Source organism: Lichenostomus cassidix, chromosome Z (genome assembly GCF_008360975.1).
Source record: "Lichenostomus cassidix isolate B80296 chromosome Z, HeHo_3.0, whole genome shotgun sequence".
Lineage (NCBI taxonomy): Eukaryota > Metazoa > Chordata > Aves > Passeriformes > Meliphagidae > Lichenostomus > Lichenostomus cassidix.
Genome location: NC_139511.1, coordinates 59,245,706 through 59,256,994, shown reverse-complemented (window position 1 = coordinate 59,256,994; position 11,289 = coordinate 59,245,706).

Genomic DNA, 11,289 nt, shown 5'->3' with positions numbered 1-11,289 from the left:
CAAACAGCCCTGGTAGTACAAATCAATATCTTAGCGCCAGTAGCCACGGCAAAACTGTTATCATTATTGTGTTTACGCTGGATCAGGTTACACTTTTTCCTCCCAAAGCCACTAAAAGTTCCAGCAAGAGCATAGCATCTCCTTGGCAAGTTCTTTCTGCCTTCTACAAGTATCAAACACGTTTCAGCTCTTTTCCCTCCTAGGAGGATGCTATGGCTAAGAAATACATCGAAAGAAAAGCAGGCAATGAGGAAAAATATTGCCTAGTCTTTAAATAAATGCCATCAGCACACTAATTCAAAACACCAGTGATTATTGAATTGGCACCCTGACCTGCTGAAACTGGGGGAAAAAAAGCCAGTAGGAGAAATGGACCATGAAAAACTTTGGGTTTACTGTGATTGTAAACAATATACCCTTCCCAGGTTTCTCTTCTCACACAAAGCAGACACACAATCTTTTGTTCAGAATGTCAAAGACAGAACCATTAAAAGGTATGATTTCATATTGACACATTTAGTCTACCCTTTAATTAATCAACTGAATGTGTCGTTTTTTACTTCAACTCGTTCACCACTTCTGGCTTTGTTGTGTCATTAAATATGACATTTCCACATTTGGAAAAAAATGTCAAGCTATAACATCGACTGCATTGTACCACGTCTACTAAACAGAAATCATGACTGACAGCTTGAGTATCAGAAGGAATAATTTTCAGTAAATAGGAAATACATAATGTTCATTATTGGCTTTAAAATATTTGAAAAAAAAGTGAAGAGAATTTTTTTCATTTATTTCTGCTTCATGTATTGTTAATCCCATCTCTATTATTTGACATATGCTTTTTTTTCTTTTTTCAATTATTTTTTAACCTTGTATCTCACAGTATGGTCACCACAGGAAAAAAAGATAAAACAACTAATTTACCACAGTTTGGCTCAAGTAAAAAAGCTATCTCACTTACTAAAGTAAGTATTGTATTAATTGCTTTTCAGTTCTTAGAGATTTATTAGTAGTATTAATTTTAGATGCAGAGTCAGTGGGCAGGTTAAGAGTATGACAGCTAGGAAATTTTATAAAAAAAGAGTGTTTACTACTGTCACTGCTTCTAGTTCACAATCATTTCAGCTCTTGCTGTAAGACATTTATTCATGGCACTTTTGGGGTTCTTCTGTTATTGTTTGCTAATAAGCAGGAGGAAAAAAAACCTCTGACAAAAAAAAAGAAAACAGCAAAAATAATAATTTACATGATCGATCAAGATTTGAGCCTAGATTTTTCAGGTTCAGGTAACTTCTTCTAGTCAATAAATCACTGGGGAATAAGGGATTCTTCAGACTGGCACCTTTAAATGTGAGTTGGTCTTCCTTTGGTAATAATGAAAGGCTAGAATTATGGGTCAAGTCCACTGACAGTAAAAAAGCCCCACATAAGAGAATAATGCTAAAGCTGAATTTTTTTGTCTAACAGTAGAATTTGAATAAAACTGATTTAGACTGTCAAGTCTCTTCAGAAGAGATAGCTAAGAAATGGCAGTTCACTAAAATTGTGATGGAAAGGGTTTTTCCTACCATTTTAAAATCTTGATATCTGAAAACTAGGGTCACATGTATAAAGCAGTTATAAAGAGTTGAATTTTAAAAAGATTAAAAACTTTTCTCAATATTTGGAAGAGACTAAACATTTAAAAATTATATTTAACATTTTCAAAGGAAAAGCCATTTTAATACAATAATAACATATATTGCTTAGAAAATGGAATTCAATATCAATAATGGGTTTTTCCTTTCATTTTTACATCAGAAAACTGTCAAAGAGCAGTTTTTTCACAGGGAAATTTCTGTTTTGATGATTTGATAACCTTTTTTAAAATATGTTTGCCTGGAAAATTCTTTATTGGCTCCACAGCAGACACTGCAGCTAATGACTAAATTCTGTCACTTAGGAAAACTTCCCACTGTGATCCTTCGAGGGGAACACAAGTTGCTCCACCAGGCAGCTGTGCCTCAGTGAGGTGTTGGAGTTTGGAGTGATGATCTCATCTCCTCCCTCTGCTCTTTGTGCCTTGGGGCTGTGCAGAGCTGTAAGAACTCTTTATCCCATAACCACATTTATGTGGACTTTTTCACCTATTCCAGAGTCCTGGCTATCACTACCAAGCAGACCTAGTGACACATATATGTGTGCCAAGGTTTCTTTGCAGTATCACCAAAGAAACATCATATTACTAAACATAACAATTCACATGCAACCAAGATCCTGACCTTACAGCACTTCTCTTATTTACAGTAATGCTGTTTATGTCAGTTGTAGCTAATCTCCAACAGGAGTTCATCTTGAGCATTAATTTATACTATTTTTTCATAGTTAGTTCACGTTAACTTTGCATTCCCTGTTTCTAGTCAATATTGTGGGTCATTACCCAATACTTAACAAAAAATAAATTGAATTGTGCCCTTTATCTCAGTAGATAACTCCCATAAACATAAAAATAGAAGAAACTCATATTTCTATTGAGACGGAAGGTAAGAAGTATCCAAGATATAAACTTGCTCTGAATTTTACTAAGATGTCTAGCCCAAATTTACAGATTCACAGGGTTAAGTTATCAACCTCCTAAATCTGGGATAAACTGCATTGAAAGATTCCAGTCTATGACTCTTTTCCATATACTGTCTAATAAACAATCTTTCTACCTATGCATAGGGATGTCTATGCTAGTGTACACTCAACTATAATAAAAATAACATCCATCATGGCATCTCAGAGTAATTCTGGTGGCTGTAGGTATGAAAAAATCTATTCTGTTGAAAGGAGAAATTGTGAGTGCAGTATAAAAGGAGTTCAGGAAGAAATGTGTGTGACTGTAAATACTACTTTCTAGATTGTGTATTGTGTGATCTTCAGATATGTGAAAAGACAGGAATAAATGTAACCATTATAATCTACTGAATAACATACCTCTCCTAAAATTTTTGCATCAATCATCCAGTCTTTTCCATTGTATATATTTTTATAGTAAGTATAATTGACAAACATTGTTTAGATAGAAACTTAAAACGATTTCTCTGAATTACATAAAAGTAAATAGAATGTAGGAGGATATAATCTGAATCTGAAGTCCTTGTTCTATGTGAAATTTTCTGTAGCTCAGTGCAGTATTTCTAAAGACTGGGACACCTTGAGTATGTTGTGCTTCTGGATTTAACATTACATTACCCTAGGTAGCAATTGTAAATTGGTAGAGGCACGATTTAAGAAGTCTACATATTTTAAAGTTATCACATAATCCTGAACTGCAAAAAGGCAGTCATTGACCAGTAGGATTAATAACGCAACCCTTGAGATTGTTCATAGATTAGTTAAGAAAAGTTTTCACTGGATTTGGGATAGTAAAATAAATTTTTTATATTTCACAAAACATCTGTGAAATATACTAATTATCTCCCATTTCCTGGTACTGAAAAATGAAGTGCAGGTTGAGTTCACCCTCAGCTCTGTAATTACATGCTTGTGGATATATTTTTAATTCAGTTTTTCAGTGACAAACCAGGACCATAGCAAAGATAAAACCAGACTGTTTGTTCTGTTGTGAGGACCACAAGATCCGCATCATGGTGAAGAGTATATTTGCGGTCAGTCTTCCAGCCCTGCTACCATCCATAACTCATAGCTACTTTTGCAGATGGCAATGTTGAATGGCCTGGCAGTCAGTTTGTGTGAATACATGGGTAAATGGAAATTTTGGAGTGTGACATAGCATGGCCTTCCCATTCACTAAGCAATTGGCCTTCCTGTTAAGCAGCAGGGCCAACTAAGATATGTGTTTCAGCTCTGCAGTTCTAGATTTCACTAAGCCCCATTTTGATCATGCTAGTGCCCCATCAATGTAGACACCAGCACAGGCTCTCTCAACCTCTTAAAATTCAGTGTAGACATAAAGTCAAGACTAGAAACAGTAGGCTTCCATCTTCAGACTGAGCATTTGGAACTATATCTGCCTAACAAAAGAACTTTTAATTTCCAAATATAAGCCTAGTGTGGAAAGGTTTCACTATCTTGCCGCTGAAGTCAGTGTTAAAAACTAAAGTCTTTTTTCTGTTGCAGTATCTTGTAGCAAAAAATATGAAAAATAATTTTTACTTAACTCATATACTAAAGGAAAACAGTATCTGATCTGATTTTTTAAAAAGTCCTTAATCTCCAAAATTTGACATTTTTTCTTTATGTTTTAAAATGAAAAGTATTTATATTGAAAAATAAATGCTATCTGAATGAAATTATTTGACCTTCATATTCTCCCATCTTTACTTCAATATATCTTTTGGGTCTCATATCTTGTGATTGTCCCTAATACCTTTTTTAAAAATACAAAAATGCCATCAACATGTTGAAAAACCCAAGAGTATTTATAATCCTACAACCATTGTATTTGACACTTCATGAGGAAGTGTCTGTTCTACCACCCCTAACTATTAAAAATGGTCTTCCACTGAGAAATTAAAATTTCTGGCTCCCTCTGATGGTCCATTTTGGAATTATTATTATCCATAGTCGGCGTGTTATTTGGGACTCAGCCCGGTTCAGGCAAAGCTCCGTTTGTTGAACAGAAACATCATGGTTTTACACTGTTACAAAGTACAACTTTAGCCGTTACAAGACCTTGGTCTTAATGGGTTCCTGATCACCTTTATCACTCCCAATAATCCCTGTTAATCACCTATCACATAGTTTTGCCTCAATCAGTCTCCTGCCTCTGCCAGGGGTATTTAAGTTAACTTCCCATTAACTATTTCCCATTAATTAATATCTAAAGATCTCAATAGTTGCAACCGTCAGGGCAAACACCCTGCACTTCCACAATTCATAACTACCCCTACTAAATAGCATAATGAAATATTCCATTTCAATTTATTCAGAAGTCATCCTTGGAAATGAATATTACGGCTCCATTCCTTTATTTTCCTTCTCTTTTTCTGAGAGAGTTTTTGGAGACACTTTTCAACTTTGGTATATGACTTGCTAGCCAGCCACTAGCAGACCTCTAATACTTTATGTTCTTAAAATTGCAAATTGGTATTCTAGGTCTTTCTCCTTCCAGGTTTCCATAGCAACTCTTGTAGAGCTTATTCATTAGAAAGAGTTCTGTTTAATTGATCTCCTAATGTATTGCTTAATAGTAACTGTTAAGCAGTCTTTTGTTTCCAGGTCATATTTAGGGTTCATATATTTGCATAAAAGCATTTCATTAGCTGAAACCAATCATTATTAGTAATTTTCTTTTTTTAGTTTAAAATAACTAAACCGTCATTGAGATTTTCTGAATAGCAAATATTTACATCTTGTTGAATGGGTTTTCTCTGTGAGCCTGGGTGCTTTGTTTCTCTGAGCAGCAAGAAAATTACAGAGCTTCAAAATGTTAATCAGAGAAGACAAAAAGAAAGTGGCTTTTTTTACAATTGAAATGAAAATGCACAGTGATGATAACCATAGGCCACAGGCAATATTTGATGACGAAGTTGTAATGGATAAATATCCGTTAAAAATCACAGTAATGCACTGCCCAACTTGAATACATTGGGATTTTTTTTCTATTATCCATAACAATAAATTTCTGGCATTTTAGGCTATGAAAGTTTAAAATCTCAAACAAATCCTTTTTTTTTTTCCCAATGTGATGCTGTCCAAAACCCTTTCCACTTAGGCTAGTTCATATGATTATTATTTATATGGTCAAATATATTAATTCATTTGGTTCTGCAATTGCAGAGTAGTTTGCAGAGTTTTTAGCCTGCTGGGGGACATGAATGTCAAACAATTCACCCAGAGTCACATGATGAATTTTAGTCTTGAAAATAGAAAACCTGTGTTCACCAAGAACAAGCGTTTAAATTCTCTCTGGATAATAACAGCTATGAAAAAAAAAAAGTAGTTCAACACCTAACTTAATCACCTTGAAGGGTAGAGCTAGCCTCTCAGCCTTTCTCAAACATGAATGGAGAGTATACAGCATATGGCTGATTTCATGTTACATACTGTGCAACTGGCTATGAATTCACACTAATTGATTACAAATATTCTAAATTCATATTCTAAAATTACATTTTTCATTTTCTTTTAATAATTTTTCTGTTTGTGTTTGTTTGTTTTGTTTTTTTCTCCTGTGTTTAGAACTTGTAGTTTTCAACGTTTGTTCATAAACATAAGAGAATTAAGTCTGATTCTTTTACACTTTTGGCTCTTTGAAAATGACATCTGATATTCTCAAACACAGAACTTCAACACCTATGAAAACAAAAAACAGGGAAGGATTTCTGAAGAATTCTTAAGACTTAAAAGGCAATAATTTCCTTCAAATCTCAAAACATTCATAATCAGTTGTCCCTCTGAGTAGTCCAATGCTATATGAATAGCTTGAACAAAACCCACAACATTGGGAAAATAATTGAGGGGGTCTATAGTTAAAACAAAAGGAAAGGTATTGTCTTTGATCTTTTATTTCCTAATACTGGTAAAAATTGCAGTTGTTATTCCTTATATTTTGATATTACTGTGAAGAAATCCAGAAGGGGAAAAAATGCCATTTAATATTCATGATAAAACATAGTCTGAACTTAGCTCCCAAGTCATAGTTTCATGGTTTTGGCTTTACTGAAACAATACTCAGTGATTCTTGCCCAGTGATAACTTTAGGTAAGAAATATGTCTAAAGGAAAAGTTACTTAATTTATCTTTGCAGGAGCTCCAAATATCTGGTTCTATTTTCCATTCATTTTTTGACATTTTGTAAAATGATGGTATGAAGAAAAGCTGAGATGCTTTTTGCTGAGAAGCTTGTTTATTATTCTATGTAACGTAAGGCAGAGTAAGCATGAACCTCAGGAATTTCAGATTACCAACAATCTCATGGCTAGAGCAGGGAAATAATCTATGGTTTCAAGTACTATTCATTTCAAAGGATTTATTTTCTCTGTGAAGCTCAGCAGACTACTGCCATTTTGGTTTTGTTACTGTTTACTGTACTTACCAGGGCTTCCTGACTGGAAAAGGAGTTAAATAACTGGCTCACATATAATACTATACACAAGGGCAGATAAATGAAGATGAGAACTGAGTCCCACAGACTATGAATCTATAGAACAAGAGTTTCTAATGGAATATGAAGTCTTACATGTAATGGTAACTGCTCAATACTCAATACAAAAATGAAGCTACCGAGAACTTGATTTTCATTTATAAAAATCTCAGACACATAATCGTTTTTGCACATAGAGCTTTGTTCATACTTTGAACTCTTTTTTCTTTTATCATATCATTTTTCATTGCATGCAAATTCCTAGGGGGTACATATCGTGCTAGAAAGTTTTGCAGCCATCGTTTACACTACTTGACAATTTGAACCCTTGAAATGGGACAGTAGAACTCAATGAACAAAGCAAATGAAATTGAGAAATCCGGTATGATAAAGAACAATCTGAAATGTTGCCTATGTCCTCCCATTCTTCCTCCTGTCAATGATACTGTCTTAGCTTACTACATCTGCTGCTGTTTTTTCCTAGTTTTATTTCCAGGAGCCAATTCTGGCACTGATCCTTCTACTTGTTAGGTATGATTAAGGCTACTGCCCTGATAAAACTCTCTAAAATAAACATCCAGGTTGCTCAAACACTCAGGTTAGTGCTACTGTCTAGAGTGCCAATTTGATGACAGTACTTGTTATCTTTCTTCCTCCATCAAAATGGCAAAATTATAATTTCTTCATGAAAAGGACCAAAATAATCCCATTGCAGGCAGCTTGCATTCAGATCACAATGATAATTTCTATGCATTCACAATGTGAGAATATTTACGGTTTTTAGTTACATCTGAACTCCTGTGGTACAGTGACTGCTGCACATTCAGTGAAAAGCTTCAAAAGAGTTACATGTTATTGATATAAAGGGAGGAATTTCAGTTGCATACCTAAAACTATAGAATATCTTGCAATATGTGTTAGAGTAATATTTGCTTTAAATTTGGACAGACACCAGTTCAAATATTTTTGCTACCGTTTTCTCCTTTTTCAAAAAAGAAAGCTGAAAAACATAAAAAAAAAATCAAGGAAACTTCCTTTTTCTTAGTGTTGCTATTTTATAGAAAAATAAATAAATAAATAAAGAGAAACTTATCAGCTGTGATTATTTTTAGAACACCTTTCTAATTATTGCTTTAATTGCATTGCTGGCAGAGTATGCAGTTTTCATTAATCAATAAAACAATGATCCTCATAATGAGATTATACAAGCAGCAACTAATCATTGTCTCATCATCAATCTCTAACATTGCTTCCCATTATTAAAATTCACAACACTCAGTAGGTTCCTCAACAATATTTTACAACTCCAGTGTATGTTACAGCATAGATGTTTTCACTATCGACTGTGGTTTAATTTTCTTGCTGGCTGTAGCATTCTGAGTGGGATTTTGTATGTAAGATGTAATAAATCAGTACCAGCAATGTCCATCATACTTACTGGGTTTCCCCACAGAGGCCAGAGATATTTGGATCCATATTTGTGTCCTGTTACTGCTCCCAGGCTGTGGTTGAAAATTAGAGAGGTGTTTTCCGCTTAACTTTCTGCAGCAAATATGCATGCAGTATGCCCTCAATTAACACCTAACGAGGCAAACCCTACAGAAAGTCAAGCTGTGCATGCCCATCCAGCAATGGCCAACACAGCAGGTGCTGTGTGATTTAAACCAACCTGAACTGGGTATACTCCACCCAGTCCTGTGAGTTCCACGGCTGCAGGGGTTCCTGGAGTGTGCATGGCATAGCAATGGGTGCGGAAGCCCTGCAGCCTGCTGCCACCAGCAGGGGCCACCAGGTTTTCTCCCAACCTTCTCTCCTTGGTTATGTCACGCTGGCCATGGATCAGGAAGGTTGTGTGCGTCATTAACATCAAATGTACTTGTGACTAAGAGTGCTTTTTTATCTGAGTCCATTTAATCATACACTGTCACTTTCATCTCAGACTGTGACAGCCTACCAGCTGAAGCGTGCTGAGAAGATAATCTTCTTTTCAAAGACAAAAGCGATCCAATGTGATACATACTCATCTAAGGCCAATAGACATTAAGGACATATCTTTTTCTTTTACCTCCACTCTTCCTGTACCTCAGCACACTAATTTACCATCCCAGAAAAACATGTTTCTGACATTCCTGTAAGGGTAATCAAAGGGAGATGGACCACCTCCACGATAAAGGTGGCTTCTTGACTAAGACAAGTGCCTGTTTGGGAAGTTGACAGTGTGGTCAGCCTCTATATAGAGTCATAGTGAAAGCAGTGGAGTGTAAGTACATTGTTGTTTACATGGAACAGATCGCATGCTCCTAGATTTTCATTGTGTTTTACAGTGAAACTTGTTCCTTGGAAGCCAAATCATAAAGTTAACCCGTAGAGGTTTTAAAAGGATACAATTCACAATCCCTAAAGCTATAAAGGACAGTATTCAAATGAGAATTCAAGATCTTAATGAGTTTAAATGCAGTTATTTCTGAGAAATGAAAAATAATATCAAAAACTAGAAAACAAATACCATGTATTCCACCATATTAACTTAAGTAAAAGCTTTTTCTCCATCTTTTTTGTCTCTTCTTAAAGTAAGAAAGGAAGCCTACGGATATCATTAAGTAACAGAAGAAGTATTGTAAATTCTGGAACATAATAAGACCACAGCATAATTATTTAACTTAAATATATTAGTGGTGCTTCCAAATACTGCACAGACATTAAAAAAAACCAAACAAAAACAAACAAACAAAAAAAAAACAAACCCCATTGCTGCATATTTGCATCCACCCTCTGTTTTACCTTTTTGCAAAGCAGTTAATGAAAAATTAATAAATATAACCAGGTGTCCTATTACTCCTTAACTAGCATCACTGTCACCTCTCAAAAAGCCCAAATTAATTTAGAACGAACAACTGACTTACCTGCTTCCCAGGTCTCAAGTGTTTCCAGTCTGCTCAGAACTTCCAATTTACTAGTTCTTAATTATTTTTTTAAATATCTGAGGTAAGTTCTCAACTGATCCTCTGTCCTCTTGTCTTGTCCTGTTTCCTCACTACTGCAATCCCAGTTGCAAAACACACTTCAGGTTACAGAAAGTTGGAATTATAAAGGTATTTTCTCTTACCTTCCCAGGAGTTCCCTCTTCTTTCACAGCAAATTAACGATTTATTGGGTTTTTTCCCCCTCCTAATCTCGGTTTGTTAGGGTATTTTATTTTTTATGGTCTGTATGCTTAATTCATGTAAACTAAGATAATCAATGTCCTACTCAATGTGAGAAGAATCCAGTCTTCTTCTTCCTTGGAATCAATATGGACCTTGTTTTGTGAGCCTCTCCATAAGTCCACTGTGTATCAAAGAGTTAGTGACAAATGTAATGCTATTCCCTTCTCATAGTGTTAAGTGTAATGAAAAAAAAAAGTTAAATGTCATCTTACAGACTCTTAGATGCCTTTTTTAATGGTATCATAATGGACCAGCACTCCTGGTCCAAAATACCTTGTACACAATATAAAGAAATGGAAAAAAAAAAAGGAAGAAAATTTTAATTAGCCTTGAAAATAATTGTGTCAGAAAAGACTGAATCCTTGGGGTTCAGAAAACTTTACCTGTCTGTTTTCAAAGAGAAAACATACTTTCACTTGCATCAAGACACTATGAAGATATAAAATGTCTCGGATAAGTAGCTTGGATAAATAACTGAATTACTCAAATATTAGTAGAAACACATCTACAAGAGATCATTTTAAACTACAAGCCTTTGTGTTTCAGTATTTATCACAGATAAGATCTAATATTCAGTCCAGGCAGAATACAATTTTGATCAGCTTTGCTGACTAAATGAAAAATCTTTGTCTCTGTGAAACTGGACAAATACACTTTTTGGTTTTCAGGCATTGAAAGCCAATTGAAAACCAATGACAGAAATCAGCTCCTGCAAACATACTGTGGTAACATTAGTCATTGATGTCATTGTACCAACCTAAGGAAAATGTGAAAAATCATCTATTAAATACAGGAAGAAAACATGGAAATGCACTTCCTTACATGAAAGGAACATTCCAGTGATGATTTTAGCTGATTTAAAAGTAAGTTGCAGCTGCAAAAAGTGATATCTTACAAATACAGAGAGATATTTGATTTCTGTCCTTAACATTTGGAACACCACCCTCTAAACTCATATTTTTGAATTAAAAGTGTCAATCCATTAGAAAGCTAATGGGCTGACACTTC